General features: G+C 43.9%; 1 protein-coding gene across 4 annotated transcripts in view; it reads right to left on the minus strand.

The window, feature by feature from the left end:
* Positions 1–16,983, minus strand: part of AKAP6 (A-kinase anchoring protein 6) — a 633,025-nt gene that overhangs the window by 542,824 nt on the left and 73,218 nt on the right. The gene's annotated exons all lie outside the window — the stretch shown is intronic.

The following is a 16,983-nucleotide window of genomic DNA, read 5'->3' on the forward strand; positions in this document are numbered from 1 at the left end:
TTGGCAACTCATGACAAGAGCCTAGGGTGATTACTGATGCCATAAACAAGAGTGTCAATGTGTTAAGTCAACAACAGGAGTCACTGTGCACTTACTCCTCATGTAGGATCTCTGTCCTTAATGTGTTGTACATTGTGATTTAATGCTATAACTGGTACTCAAACAGTATTTTTCACTTTATGTTTCTGTGTGGGTGCACACTGTTGAAATCTTTACTTAATATATACTAAACTGATCTTCTGTATATAAAGAAAACTGAAAATGAAAAAAAAAATGACCATGGTCACACAAAGTAGTAGCGTGACAAACAGACAAGGAAATACAGTCCCAATAATACCGAGGAGTCTGGACATTCTCGTGTAATTTAGGCATTAGGCCTGTACTAATTTGCAGGGTTGCTTTACAAAGGCAGAGTCAATAAAACAACTGTTGCTCCACAGGGAAATAGAGTTCAGGGCTGGGAATTGGGTGCCCTGAGTCTTGGTCCTGATAACTAGTTCAAAAGGTCATTCACATTCTCCCTTTGTATTTCATCTTTTTTCATGACACATGCCCCACCATTTCTGGGACCACTGTGAAGTCCCCAGAAATATCAAAAGGGAAGTTGCTTTCTGAATTTAAAAACAAAAACTGGTCTACCAACCCAAGTTTAAAGCCTAACTCTACCATTTACTGCTTGCCTTCCCTGAACCAAGCAAGACCTGTCTCGGTATTCCCAAGATAACCAATAGAAGGGCCGGCAAGGTGGTTTAGTGGGTAAAGCCACTGCCGACATCCCACATGAGCACTGGTTTGTGTCCCTGCTGCTCACTTCCAATCCAGCTCCCTGCTAATGGCCTGGGAAAAGCAGCAGAAGATGCCCAAGTGCTCGGGCCCCTGCCACCCACGTGAGAGAGTAGGATGAAGCTCCTGGCTCCTGGCTCTGGCCCTGCCCAGCCCTGATTTTTTGCAGCCATTTAGGGAGTGAATCAGCAGATGGAAGATCTCTCTCTCTCTCCTCAACTAAATAAATATTTTAAAAAAAGATACCTAAATGAGCAAGCTGGCACATGGTGGTACTATATAAATGAAAGTTACTGTGCTTACTTGCCCATCACTTCTCAGGTTAGTCTTATGTAGACTACATACATCTTGAAGGCTTGGACAATTTTGTTCGTTTGTTTGTTTTAAATTTCCACAGCAACTAGCATAGAACTGAAAATGTGAATGGGGGGCTGGCGCCTTGGCGCAGTGGGTTAATCCTCCTCCTGCGGTGCTGGCATCCCATGTGGGCGCCGGTTCTAGTCCTGTCTGCTCCTCTTCCAATCCAGCTCTCTGCAATGGCCTGGGAAAGCAGTAGAAGATGGTCCTAGTCCTTGGGCTCCTGCACCCATGTGGGAGACCTGGAAGAAGCTCCTGGCTCCTGGCTCCAGATAGGCGTAGCTCTGGCCGTTGCAGCCATTTGGGGAGTGAACCCAAAGATAGTCTCCCATACTAATGAGCACTCATATGTAGCCACTGGGTCAGCAAACAAACCCTATAAGTTAGGGAAGTTCATTTGCTAAAGGATGTTAAATACATTTTTCACCATACTAGTCCACTAAGTTGTCACCCCCATCGGTACCAGATATAGCATCTCCACGCCACTGTTCGAGGCAGAAGTCACTAATGAAAGGAACTGGTAAAATTTTGAACAGACTTGTGACCTAGATTCACTCAACGCTGGAAGAGAAAAAATTCCCAGGTACTTGTGCTCTCCAAACTTCACCTTAGGTCAGATCTTTCTTCTATGATCCTCAAAACGCCCGAATCTTAAGAGGCTACACTCCTCCTAGTTCAAAGTCACTTTTCAGATATCAGAAAAGGAGCACAAAGGCCCAGATCACTAGCTGAAAGGCCCGAGTTCATCCTGGATACCATGGGGAAAAATGACAAAGAGGCTGAGAGAATGACTATTGTGTAGCCAACAAAATAAACTTAAACACTGGATGGAGTCCTCCATTTATCTCACAAGCAAAGTTTTCCTTCTATGGGAAATGTTTTAATCATTGTTTGAGAAAGTAACCGAGAACATAGGTGAACTAGAAGTCCCACTTTTTTATACAACTTTCCTTTATGAAAATTAGGGAGCAACGAGGACCAGTGTTGTGGCACAGCAGGTTAAGCCACCACCTGTGATGCCAGCATCCCATTTGAGTGCTGGTTCCCATCCCAGCTGCTCTACTTCTGATCCAGTTCCTTGCCCAGGAAAGCCTCAGAAGATGGCCCAAGTGTTTGTGTCCCTGCCGCCCACACAGGAGGCTTCAGCCTTGCCCAGTCCCAGTCATTGTGGCCATTTGGGGAGAGAACCAGTCGATGAAAGATCTTAATTTTTCTCCTCTTCTAACTCTGCCTCTCAAAAAAAAAAAGTACATAAGTTTGTTTAATAATATTTGTTTATACATGCGTATGTATTTAAAAAGACTTTTTTTAAAAGAAAAAAAAGTTCTAAAAAGATAAACATTATAAAGATCCTTATGTGAGCAAAACCTGACCATGGCCACATATAAAGAAACATCCTCCCAATAAGGTCAATTCTAAAGGGGAAAACACATTTTCTGGTTAGCAAATACATGTATAAAGACATGTTTACAGCTGTCTAAATACACGTATGGAAGACTCAGTACAGCCACAGAAACTCAGTACATCAAAATGACAGCATGCCATAAAATAAACTTCCTAATGGACTAGCTCACAGCAGCTAAAATAAAACGCACCAGGAATACTCTCACTTACCACTACCGGATAGTATTTTTATTAACGAGAGGAGGAAGATCAATCTGCCCACTGAAAACAAACAAGTCAGAATCACTGCTTTCTGTACAGGCCTGAAGAGCTCTTCAAAGCCCAGCACTTTCCTCTTTCCTCACCAAGGTCAGAGGAAATCAGAGGTCACAAAGAAGGTTCGGTTAGGCTGAACCTCAAGGGGAGAAGCAGTCTGCTCCAAGCTCTCTAAGCAATCCAAAGGTTAGGACACTCAGGCTCTCTTGTCTATAGCAGACACCTACACAAACAGTGATCTTTGTGGTTTAGTGGGTACACACAGAAATGTGTTCTTTCTGGAAGAAAACATCCACAAAGCAAAATCCCATCCTCAAGGTCAGTTAGAGATCAAAGGTCTTGAAATTTCCCTTCATCCACCCAGGGACAGATTTCTTGATTCTAGAACCCTAACCTTGACAAGTTCAGCACTGGCCAAAAGTGGGTCTCAACTGACTAATGGGAAAATACAGAATCTGACAGCATCAGATGCAAATCTACAGGCCAAAGGAATTTAAAAGTGAGTTTATTTTGGTGCAAAAAAAAATACTTGAAATCTAGTTTTTTCATTATACGTGTTTCCCATGAACTTTCTGAGGGTCCCTTATATACACAGATTTCAAAATATTATCAATTGGATGACTGTGAACTAGGATGAAAAAGTAAATACAAGGACTTAGATTAAGGTCTTTGTGCTCAGTATGGAGACGTGGTTATCTCACAGACAGCTATTTCTTTTGGATGGCGTAGATTTCCTCACCCCTTTTTGGTGTCAAAGACAGGCAGTGGCAGTGCAGAGAGAATGGACTAACTTAGCAGAAGCAAAGGCAAGCCCCTATGCCCAACCCCACCACAAACATCCATTCAATATTTGAAATTACTTACCAGTTTGGACTGGACCAAAGTACACCTCCCCAAAATGAACCAACTGGTAAAATGCAGCTTATGTGAAATGTCATTTTTCCATTCAATTACTGTTTATAGCTGTTCTCTGTGTTCCTACTAAACTAGGGTCTTTTGTTTTTTGCTTGTTAAACTTCTTATTTGGTAAAGAATTAAGCCTTTTACTGTAATGTAAATTTAAAAGACGTTATCTCAAAAACCAGAAAAAATAAATGGAGAAGGAATGTTGGTGAGAGGGAGGGAGGAAGGGAATAGCATTATATTCTTAGAATTCTTATCTTGGGACTATATAGAATCTATTAAAAACTAATTAAAAATTTATAAACACACACACACGAAGATATAGCTTGTTATCTTTTACTACCATTTCAAAAAAGATAACATCAATTCAATTATTTGTAAATTATAATTTATTCATTTCTTTTTTTTAAGATTTATTATTTATTTGAAAGAGTTATACAGAGTGAGGAGAGGCAGAGAGAGAGAGAGTCTTCCATCTGCTGGTTTACTCCCCAGATGGCCACAATGGCCAGAGCTGTGCCAATCCAAAGCCAGGAACCAGGAGCTTCTTCCTGGTCTCCCACATGGGTGCAGGGGCCCAAGGACTTGGGCCATCCTCCACTGCTTTCCCAGGCCATAACAGAGAGCTGGACAGGACGTACAGCAGAACAGGCACCCATATGGAACTTCTCTTTCTGACCCTTGGGGCAGGTATGCTTAGAATTCTTCTAAGCAGACATACTCAAAGCTCTCCTAGTGTTAGTTTGCCTCTGACACACAGAAGCATGCAGAAAATTAAGCAGGTAGGCACTAGAAAGTCTCCCAAAGATATTCTAGAGCTAAGTATTCTGGAAGCAGTCACATTGCTACACATTGAATTGGGTCCCTCACCCCTGAATTCATATGTGGAAGCACCAAACTCCAATGTAACTCTATCTGGAGAAAGCCCCAAACACCAATGTTACTGTATTTGGAGATAATCAAGGTTAAATGAGGTCGTGGCCGGCGCCGCGGCTCAATAGGCTAATCTTCCACCTAGCGGTGCCGGCACACTGGGTTGTAGTCCCGGTCAGGGCACCAGGTTCTTTCCCGGTTGCTGCTCTTCCAGGCCAGCTCTCTGCTGTGGCCCCAGGAAGGCAGTGGAGGATGGCCCAAGTGCTTGGGCCCTGCACCCCATGGGAGACCAGGAGAAGTACCTGGCTCCTGCCTTTGGATCAGCATGGTGCGCCGGCCGCAGCGCACCAGCAGTGGCAGCCATTGGAGCGTGAACCAACGGCAAAAGGAAGACCTTTCTCTCTCTCTCACTATCCACTCTGCCTGTCAAAAAATTAAAAAAAAAAAAAATGAGGTCTTAAGGGCAGGACCCTGATCCAACAGTATTAATGTTCTTTTAAGAGTCCTAAGGGGCTGGCGCTGTGGTATAGTGGGTAAAGCCACAGCCTGCAGTGCCGGCATCCCATATGGGCGCCAGTCTGAGACCTGGCTGCTCCACTTCGGATCCAGCTCTCTGCTACAGAATGGGAAAGCAGTAGGAAATGGCCCAAGTCCTTGGGCCCCTGCACCCGCATGGGAGACCCGAAGGAAGTTCCTGGCTCCTGGCTTCAGATCAGCACAGCTCCAGCCATTGTGGCCATCTGGGGAGTGAACCAGCAGATGGAAGACCTCTCTCTGCCTCTCTGTAATTCTGCCTTTCAAATAAATAAACCATTCTGAGAGAGAGAGAGAGAGAAAGACCCTAAACAGGTTACTAGGTTTCCCTTCATCATGAAAACACAGTGAAAATCTGCAAGCCAGAGAAAGGGCCTCATGGCCATCTGCAAGCCAGAGAAAGGGCCCTCACTGGAAACTGTATTGGGTGGCACATTGATCCTGGATGTCCAGACTTTAGAACTGTGAGAAAATAAATTCTGTTGCTGAAGCCATCCAGTCCAAGTTATTATAACAACTTGAAAAGAATAATACACACATCTAGAAACTCTTTCAGGATTTTGTTTTATATTTGTTTCATTATTCCTTCACTTTTACTATTTTTTCATTAAAACTCTTACTATAGCAGAATTTTTAAGTATTTGGATGCTTAGTCCAAATGGTCACGACAACATTCTATGTAAAGGAAAACAATGATGAATAACATAGTCACAGTCTCAGCTTTTATGAAGAATCTATAGAAAAAGACATTAAACAGATAAGTACCCAGGTAATTCATAACAATTATGACAAGTGCTACCAATGAGAAGTGTACCCTATATGTATGAGCATACGGAAGTCATTCTCATGCTGTCCAAAATCATGGGAAAATCCTGCTCCCTGTGTTGCACGGTGAAGCAGAAGGCAAGGCCATATGGTAGTGTGGCCATCCATGCACCAAGAAGATCAGAGATCCTTGGGCTACAGGAGCACAGTAGCTCCATGAGGAGACAGGAACACTAGACTGAAAGTACCATGAGGGCAGTGACTCGCCTGCTTTCTCTCTATCTCGTTAGACACTCAATAAGCATTTCTTTGATGGATGGATGGGCACAAATGACAAGATAACCTGAGGAGACTATAGTCCTATATTTCAGCATATAAATTCACAAAGTTGCTATAGTAAGAGTATGAAGAGAAAGTGACACCTTATTGTAATTCCAAGGGACACTCCAATAATATTAGATTGAAGGATATGTTTGGGAACCACATAAGAAATACTTTGTAATAAACACATCTGTTGTTTCTGTCCAGTACCTGCTTTCAAAATTTCTAAGGGAATGCAAAGTTGAAAAAGGAATCCAAAATTCTTTCTGAGAAACTACCTTCTACCATTCTCCAGTTTTGTGGTTTCCATGGAACCAACTCCAACCCTAGTGTACGAGGGTGGGGGAAGAAGCTGTCCCTGACTTAAAATAACAGCACATCCCTTCCCTGAGGCTACACTGATTAATTCCAGAATGCTATATACTCTCATGACAGCCAAGAAAACATGATTTTTCTTCTTTCTTCTGAAATTGGCAGTGCTAGAATGAAACCACAGGGTGAGCCAGTGAAGCTGACAGCCAGACAAAGAAATCAGAGAGACAGATCCTGGTGATGATATTTGAGCGCTGGATCAAATTGCATTGGAAGTTCAGCCTGCCTCTGGACTTTTTATGTGAACCAATGAATTCCCATTTTGTCCAAGGTACTTTAGGCTGCCTTTTCTAGCATCTACAATCTGAGAATTCTTTTTTTTTTTTAAACTAATGACCACGTTAGGTTTTTTTTTTTTTAATTTATTTGATAGGTAGAGTTAGACAGTGAGTGAGAGAGTCAGAGAGAAAGGTCCTCCTTCCGTTGGTTCACCCCTAAAATGGCCGCCATGGCTGGAGCTACGCCGATCCAAAGCCAGGAGCCTGGTGCCTCCTCCTGGTCTCCCATGCGGGTGCAGGGACCCAAGCACCTGGGCCTTCCTCCACTGCCTTCCTGGGCCACAGCAGAGAGCTGGACTGGAAGAGGAGCAACCAGGACTAGAACCCGGTGCCCATATGGGATGCCAGTGCTGCAGGCAGAGGATTAACCTAGTGAGCCACAGCGCCAACCCCACAATCTGAGAATTCTAATGGACACATGCCCCATCCTCTACTCTTGTAGGTTAGAGCAGGCTGGGTCTTTAGAGCAAAAGGCCTCCCTGCCTTATGGCTTCTCAGCAAGGGCTGCAGGGATTTCTCAGGCATGTCTCCATAGTTATCTGGCCAGCAGTGAATAATCCTGGGAGGGCTCCAGCTTGCAACCTGCCCTTTTTGCATCTGTTTCCTATCGAAGGAAGGCAAATGCCTAGTATAAGACGACTGGGGAAATCTGTGGACTTAAAACTAAGAGTTATGATTGCAAGCACAGAACAGCTATCTCCTTTTTTGTCCCAACCCTGTTAGTATCATAGCTATTATTCAAAACCAAAAAAGGAGACCCTCAGGGGCCCACTGAAATTACAGAGACAGGGAGCAATCAATGTCTCTGAAGGCCAAAAGGAAGTGTTGACTTGTCCAACACTGTCCTACAGCCTAAGATTAAGGGGCCATGACCCTTTCCTTCAGTTCAGCATACAGTTTTCTAGCATATAGCCACGTCCTTATGGCCACAGGGTACCATAGGCTTAATTGTTTCCCTGCAACATTCCCATGTTGAAGCTCTAACTCCCAATGTAAGCATATTTGGAGATTGGGCCTAAAAAGAAGATTAAGTACAATCATAAGAATAGGACCTTAATCCAATGAGATTGGTGTCCTTAAAGAAGAGGTACCAGGAAAGTCAAAGTGAAGATACAACAAGAAGGTGACCAACTGCAACCCAGCAAGAGAGCCCTCCCCAAAACCACACCAGCTGGAACCTTAATCTTGGACTTCTAGCCTCCAGAAGCATGATAAATTTCCACTATCTAGGCCACTCAGTCTATGGCATTTTCTTATGGCAGCCTGAGCCAACTAATACACATAGGTTATAATTACCTAAACTCAATGGGAACAAACTGTGATAAGGCTATCCCAAATTTAATAGCATGTCAACTTGCATCGAGAAAAGAATAAAGTGCTATTAATGGACAGTAACAGTCATATTTTATGCTACCATATACAAAGAGACAGAAATTGGGCCAATCAGAAATGATGAGTCACTTTTGACAGAAACTGGAGTTGCCAAGCTTGGAAAAAACAAGATAGTGTTTTCAAATAGCAAATGGAGTGTCATGGTGACAAGGGAGCTGATGTTATGTTGGGTTCCACAAAAACTAGCAGATCAATGAAAAAGCAAAAGTTAAAGCTGATTTCAGCTTAACACTAGAAAGTGGTTATCACAGCCGGCGCCACGGCTCACTAGGCTAATCCTCCGCCTGCGGCGCCGGCATACCGGGTTCTAGTCCCAGTCGGGGTGCCAGTTCTGTCCCGGTTGCCCCATTTCCAGTCTAGTCTGTGGCCTGGGAGTGCAGTGGAGGATGGCCCAGGTCCTTGGGCCCTGCACCCGCGTGGGAGACCAGGAGGAAGCACCTGGCTCCTGGCTTTGGATCGGCACAGTGCGCTGGCCGCAACGCGCCAGCCATAGCGGCCACTTAGGGGGTGAACCAACAGAAAAAGGAAGACCTTTCTCTCTGTCTCTCTCTAACTCTGCCTGTCAAATAAATAAAAAAAGAAAGCGGTTATCACAAAGATATTGCATGGGGCCAACAAGCACCTTGTTGACAGACAAGAGAAGCTAAATAAGCAACTTTGAAAACTATCAAGTAATTCCCACTGTGGGGCATAAGGTTGAACTATAAAATCTCGACTTCTTCCAACTTTATGATCCTCTGAATCAACAAATAACAGCATGGTAATTAAGAACTACAATACTGATTTCAAATCCCACTCTGTCACTTACAAGCTATGTTTGACTATGACAAATTATTCAACACTTCTTTGTCTCAGTTTCCTCACTTGTAAAATTGGGGCACTAAGACAGTCTCCTTAATCTTATGGTGATTAGAAGTGTTAACTGTCTGTCCTACAGCAAGCCCCAGAAATTTTAGCCACTGTCATTATCAGCTGGGTAACAATTTTGTGCGTAATCCCTTTACAACTAAAGAGTAGCACACCAACATCTTGTTGTTGTTTTTGTTTTAAGAAAACTTTTAATAAATATAAATTTCAAAAGTACAACTTTTGGATTATAGCAGTTTTTCCCCCCATAACCTCCCTCCCACCCGCAAACCATCCCACCTCCTACTCCTTCTCCCATCCCATTCTTCATTAAGATTCATTTTTGGGTGGGAGGGACGTTATGGGGGGGAAGCCATTGTAATCCATAAGCTGTACTTTGGAAATTTATATTCATTAAATAAAAGTTTAAAAAAAGAAGATTCATTTTTAATTATCCTTACATACAGAAGATCAACTTAGTATATACTAAGTAAAGATTTCAACAGATTGCACCCACACAGACACACAAAGTATAAAGAACTGTTTGAATACTAGCTTTACCGTTAATTTGCATAGTACAACACATTAAGGACAGAGATCCTACATGGGGAGTAAGTGCACAGTACATTTTATACATGGTCCAGAATAATGTGTGAAAACATCAGGGCCGGCGCTGTGGTGCAGTGGGTTAAAGTCCTGGCCTGAAGCATCGGCATCCCATATGAGCGCTGGTTCTAGTCCCTGCTGCTCCTGTTACCATCCAGCTCTCTGCTATGACCTGGGATAGCAGTAGAAGATGGTCCAAGTCCTGGGGCCCCTGAAGCCATGTGGGAGACCTAGAAGAAGCTCCTGGCTTTAGATTGGCGCAGCTCCAGCTGTTGCGGCCATCTGGGGAGTGAACCAGTGGATGGAAGACCTCTCTCTCTCTGTCTCTACCTCTCTCTGTAACTCTGTCTTTCAAATAAATAAAACAAAAATCTTAAAATAAATCATCTGTAATCTTCAAGAAATGAGCAAATTCCCACTGAAGATGAAGGAATGAAAAATTAAAAACTGAGTAATCTGCAGGTAGTTATAAAGTGATGGTAAGGATTCACCTGTATCAGGCTCCTAAAGATGGACTCTCTCCATTCCAGCAGCCATTTCAGAACTCGTCTGCTCCTATTACCCAATTACACTCTTGCCACACACTCTGAGGTACACAGAGTAGACAGTATCGTGCAAGAATTAAGTACATAGGCTCCGGAGACAGGGAACCCAAGGAGAAATGGCAGCTGTATCACTTACTAGCTGGATGACATTAGGTAAGTTACTCAATTCCAGGCTCAGCTCCTTCACTGTAAAATGAAGAGGAGGATAATAATAATAATACCTCTATCAAAGGATTTCTGGAGGATTAATTACAGAAATTACCTGGCACTTGGCTAATTCTAGTAAAGTGTTAACTATTATTAGCATCTCCATTGACAAATAAATTGAGAAAAATTAGTGAAATAACCTACACTGAAAACCAAGTTTCTTACTTCTCAGCCATTTTTCCACTTGGTCATATATGGTCATGTATGGACTAATGATGAGGTTATGTTCTGAGAAAAGCATTATTAAATTTCATCATTGTACCTGCACAAACCTAGATGATGCAGTCTTTTACACAAAGTCTATATGGTATGTAACAGGTTATTACGGTATAGCCTATTGTTCCTAGGGCCATGCTGCGTGAAACAACACAGATTAAATTAATCACAAGATTAGGTGGCTTAATCAAGAGATGTGGTAAACATGGAATATTCAAGGCAGCTGCCAGCATAACACAGCCTACTTTAAACTTCTTATATGTAGAAGAAATCAAACTAAAATGACAATACAAAACATGGTATAGTAAATATATAACTTTTAACAGTCACTGATTTTCACTAACAAGTATTATGCACTATATATAATTGTATGAGCTATACTTTTATACCACCGGCCATGCAATAGGTTTGTTCACATGAACATTACCACAAGCATATGAGTAACGCACTGCACTATGATGTTACGATGGCTACAGTATCAGTAGGCATTAAGAATTTTTCAGCTCCATTCTAATGTTATGAGACCACTATTGTACATGTGGTCTGTTGTTGACTGAAACATAGTTATGTGGGGCATGACTGTGTGTGCATTGACATGACATATTAGTATTTCTCTTCTAAATAAAAAGACAGGATAGGGCCGGCGTTGTGGGGTAGCAGGTTAAACCTCTACCTGCAATGCCAACATCTCATATGGGTGCCAACTCCAGACCTTGCTGCTCTTCTTCTGATCCAGTTCCCTGTTAATGTGCCTGGGAGGGAAGGGGAGCTTGGCCCAGGTGCTTGGGCCCCTGTACCAACTTGGGAGACCTGGAAGAAGCTCTGTGCTCCTGGCTTTGGTCTGGCCCAGCCCCAGCTGTTGAGCCATATGGGGAGCAAACCAGTGGAAGAAAGATCTCTTTCTGTCTCTCTGATTCTCTCTGTAACTGTATTTGAAATAAATAAAAATACATTAATAAATAAATAGGGGCAAGCATTGTGACACAGTGGGTTAAGCTGCCATCTGCAGCTGCAGCATCCAATATGGGTGCCAATTCAAGTCCTAGCTGCCCCACTTCCCATCCAGCTCCCTGCTAATGCACCTGGGAAAGAAGCAGAACATGGCCCAACTCCTTAGGCCCCTACACCCTTGCGGGAGACCTGGAAGAAGTTCCAGGCTCCTGGCTTCAGCCTGACCCAGCTCTGGCTATTTCAGCCACTTGGAGAATGAACCAGTAGATGGAAGACTTCTGTCTCTCCTCTCTCTCTCTCTGTAACTCCTTCAAATCTCTCTCTCTCTCTCTCTCTCTCTTTCTCTCTTCCAAATGCAATAAATAAATCTGAATAAAAACAAAAGACAGGAGCCAGTGTTCATCTTAGCAGTGAAGATGCCCACATTTCACATCAGAGTACTTGGATTCAATTCCCAGCTCTTGCTCCTGACTCCAGCATCTGCCAATGCAGATCTTGGGAGGCAGCAGTGACAGCTCGAGTATTTGGGTCCCTGCCACCCACATAAGAGATCTGGATTGAGTTCTCAGCTTCCAGCTTCAAACTCAGGCAAACTCCAGGCATTGCAGGCATGGAACTGATAAATGTGCACACACATGCATGCATGCCTCTCCAATACAAAAAAGTAGAAACAAAATAAGAACATATCATATTTTCACAAACTTAAATACTTCTAACACTGAGTGGTCAAAATGATTTTATTTCCACTACCTCTGCAAACCTTAGGTATCCATTATGTTTTAATACAAACATCTTAATCTGTAGCCATAACCAATTAGATCCCTGATACACCCTCCTCTGCCCACCTCTCCAGCATCACTCAGTAAAAGATGCCTCCAGTGCTAACTGTGCCCCTAGTCACAGCCTCCACAGTCAAGGACACTTCCAGGCCTCAACTCCCTGCTCCTTGCCCTGTTAGGAATCCAGGGATCCGGATATTATAGAAATGCTACTTGCCTCACACTGGTTTCATTTTCTTTACAAAACAGTAATGTTTTCACCTTGTGATCTTTCCAATGACCACTGCTAGATTTGTAATAAACCAGCCATTAGTGAGCATTTCCTCTTGGCAAAACTCCTTGCCAACCTGACACTGATTATTTTTTCCTTATTACAGACCTCTCTCCTACTGTGGCTTGGGAACCAGAATAACAGTCCTTGCATTAAAAATGCTTTTAAGAGAGACAATTGGGGATTACAAGCACTTATTTTCCTCGCACTCTAACTCTTAAATCAGGCCTGTGAGCCACACTTTCACATGAACGAAGGGGTTTCTACCCGCCTGGAATCCTAATTCCATGCCAGATCTTGTTCTCTCATATGGTAGAAAGGGTTACTGCCATAGGACAGCTGCTAGGCTGCAGCTAAATCCTGTACAGCGCATTTACGGCCCGGAGGGTGTCACCTCCAAGATGTGCAGGGCTCCATCTCTCCCTCCCTCCCTGCCTGCCCATTAAGCTTGGAAGCAGGCAGGCAGCATAATCACCCTGCCTCTCCTGGATCCCTGAGGAGAACCCCTCCTCGGGGTGGAGCGTCTGGCAGATGGCTTCCAGGCATCTGGTTTTAAGCAGATTTTTGTTGAGAGGTGAAATGGTGCCAGTATTGTACTCTTTCCCTACCCTGTGGACATTCATCAGAGTAAATGATGAGGCAAGATGAGACCATCAAGGACCTGAGTTCCACTTTGCTAAAATGGATTATTTGGATCCAGAGTCTTAAATTATATGTACTAGGGCTGCCTTTCTAGTGTTCGAGTGTCTGGGGCCTTAGTTATCTTTCAGAGCTTATATCCCTGTCAAGTTATCCCCTATAAACACACATTTTCAATCTTTAGTTTGTTTTTCCTTATAATTTCTCAGTGCCCTCGTTAGTGATGCAGAAACATTTTGTACCTGAAACTCAGGTTGATGAATATTACGGATTTCAGGTTAAATCAGCAAGAAGTTGGGCAATACCACGGGCAAAAGCATTCTCCTTCCTCAGCATCACAAAGTCCTGAAACTGGAGAGTTAGCTAGGTAGTCCAGCTGGGGACAGACACAAGAGTAGGAACTGGCAAAGAGTGACACTATTCAAGAAAGCAAAGAGAAAAAAAGGACAGAAGGTAGCTAAAACAATGGAAAAGGAGATGAAGAAATGAACATTAGCATCTACTGTGAATCAAAATATTACAAAATGATTCCATATTTGTGTAATCCCCATAAGGGTTCTATAAGAGAGATGGCACCTCATTTTCATAGAGAAATAACTTGCTGGCATTGTCTAATATTTGTAGCTACAAAATATTAGAACAAAGTTGAAGTTTGTTCTATTTAGAGCCACATTCTAATGCATTACTCAATCTCAAGTCTAAATGACTATGTTCAGTCACTAAAAAAAAAAAAAAATCAATGTAAGAACAGGAGTTTAGCACAGTAGTTAAGTTGCCTCTGAAATGCACTGGTTCAAGTCCTGACCACTCTGCTTCTGACACAGCTTCCTGCTACTGCACAACATGGGAGGTAGCAGATGATGGCTCAGATACGTGGATTCCTGCTTCCCAAGTGGGAGACCCAGATGGAGTTCAGACTCCTGGTTTCAACCTGCCCAGCCTGGCTGTTGCCAGCATTTGGGGAGTGAATAAGCACTTAAAAGATCTCTCTCCATCTACTTCTCTGTCCTTTTGCCTTTCAAGTAAAATAAAAATATTTTTTTAGAAAAAATGAATACAACTCTGAAAATATAAAATGTTAACATTATTGTTCGCAGTTTTGTGTGTGTATGTGTGTGTGTAAATTGCTGAAATCTTTACTTAGCATAAAGTTGGTCTTCTGTGTGCAAAGTTAATTGAAGATGAATCTTAATGGAAAATGAGACTGGGAAGGGGAGAAGGAGGAAGAGGAAGGGTGGGAGTGTGGGTGGGAGAGCAGGTATGGTGGGAACGATAACTATATTCCCAAAGTTGTACTTATAAAATTTGTATTCATTAAATAAAAGGTTTCTTCAGGGAAAAAAATGTTAACACTAGAGGGGAAGTCAGGTGACAGGTATATGGGAACTCTATATTATCTTTGTAACTTCTCTAAGTCTAAAATTTTTTCAGGATAACAGTTTTTAAAAATTAATATGAGAGGGCCGGTGTCGCTCCCCCTCTTCGTGGAGGAGCAACACAGGACCCTGCACTGTTCTTTCTGTCTGCTCGGCCCTCCCCGGGTTTGCTGCTGGTTCTTCCCGGGTTGGCTACTATCCCTTCCACCTCTGTGGAAGGGCAGTTCCCCCTGGCCGCATTCCCCACTTCCGCAGGGGAGCGGCACACCGCCGGCCGGCTCTCTCGGGGGCTGCACGGGTGTTCCTTCAGCTAGATGTTCCCCATAGATGTTCCTGGTGCATGCCGTCTCTCTCCTCCTTTATAGTCCTCCTCCGCCAATCCCAACTCGGCTGCCCACACGCCGAGTACGCTGCTCTCCTCCAATCAGGAGCAAGTCCTACAGTTAATTGGTTGAACTGGAGGCAGCTGTGCGGAAGCTGTTTACTTCTCTCCCAGCGCCATATTGTGGGAGAGCAGATGCATAGAATAAGTCTTAATTCCAGTAACAGTCTAGTCCGAGCTGCTCCCCACAGGCCGGCGCCGCGGCTCACTAGGCTAATCCTCCGCCTAGTGGCGCCGGCACACTGGGTTCTAGTCCCAGTTGGGGCGCTGGATTCTGTCCCGGTTGCCCCTCTTCCAGGCCAGCTCACTGCTGTGGCCAGGGAGTGCAGTGGAGGATGGCCCAGGTGCTTGGGCCCTGCACCCCATGGGAGACCAGGAAAAGCACCTGGCTCCTGGCTCCTGCCATCAGATCAGCGCGGTGCGCCAGCTGGGGCGGCCATTGGAGGGTGAACCAACGGCAAAGGAAGACCTTTCTCTCTGTCTCTCTCTCTCACTGTCCACTCTGCCTGTCAAAAAAAAAAAAAATAATAATAATAATATGAGAGCATTGCACATGGTATACATGACCCAGAAAGGATACAGTGATATTGTAGATTAAGAGCCTATGTCCGGGCCAGTGCTGTGGCATAGCAGGGTAAGGCCTCCGCCTATAGTGCCGGCTTCCCATAACGGCGCCAGTTCAAGTCCCAGCTGCTCCACTTCCAATCCAGTTCTCTGCTATGGCCTGGGAAAGCAGCAAAAGATGGTCCAAGTCCTTGGGCCCCTGCACCCGTGTGGGGCACCTGGAAGAAGCTCCATGCTCCTGGCTTCTGATTGGCACAGCTTCAGCCGTTGCGGCCAATTGGAGAGTAAAACAGCAGAGAGAAGATCTCTCTGCCTCTCCTTTCTCTGTGTAATTCTGACTTTAAAATAAATAAATAAATCTTTTAAAAAAATAAAATAAAAAAGAGCCTATGTGGACAAAAAAGAAAGAATATCTACAATTTATCTCTTTACCTGTTGATGAACAAAAAATAAATAAATAAAATAATAATAATTTAAAAAAAGATCTATGACTTGTGGCTGGTTCTATAGCACAGGAGGCAAGCAGCCACCTATGATACTGGCATCCCATATGGACACTGGTTCAAGTCTGGGCTGCTCCACTTCCAATCCAGCTCTCTGCTAATGTGCCTGAGGAAGCAGCAGAGGATGGCCCAAGTGCTTGGGCCCCTACACATAGGTGAGACACCCAAAAGAAGCTCCTGGCTCCTGGCTTCAGCCTTGCCTAGCCCTGGCTCTTGCAGCCATTTGGGGAATGAACCAGCGGATGGAAAATCAATCTCTCCCTCTCTCTCTCCACTCCATCCCTGCCTTTCAAATAAATAATCTTCTTTAAAAATTTGAGAGGCAGAGTTACAGAGAGAGGGAGAGACAGAGACAGAGATAATCTTCCATCCACTGATTCATTTCCCAAATGGCTGCAATGGCTGGAGATAGGCAGATCCAAAGCCAGGAGCAAGAAGTTTCTTCAGAGTCTCCCATGGGGGTGCAGGGGCCCAAACACTTGGATCTTCTTTCAGTGCTCTCCCAGGCCATCAGCAGGGAGCTGGATGGGAAGTGGACATGAACCGGCGCCCACATGAGATGCCAGCTCTGCAGGTGGTGGCTTTACCTGATACACCACAATGCCAGCCCCAAGACAGAACTTTTGAGTGGAATTTTGCCTTCTGCTAAATCCCTTGAATCTCCCTCTTCTGATTTCATTATCATATGAGCTGACACCAAACCAGAACCTAATCCATTTTGTAATTAATTGCTGTGTGACTCAATCTGCTCTACTACCTTCAAATTAATCAGATCCTTGTTCTCAGTCTTGTGTCCTTCGGTGGGTTTCTCATGGGTTGTGGCGAGTATGAAAGCATCCCCAAAATGGGAGCCTTGGGTTA

This window comes from Oryctolagus cuniculus, chromosome 12, assembly GCF_051225735.1.
Source record: "Oryctolagus cuniculus isolate XC-2025 breed Fujian yellow rabbit chromosome 12, ASM5122573v1, whole genome shotgun sequence".
Taxonomy (NCBI): domain Eukaryota; kingdom Metazoa; phylum Chordata; class Mammalia; order Lagomorpha; family Leporidae; genus Oryctolagus; species Oryctolagus cuniculus.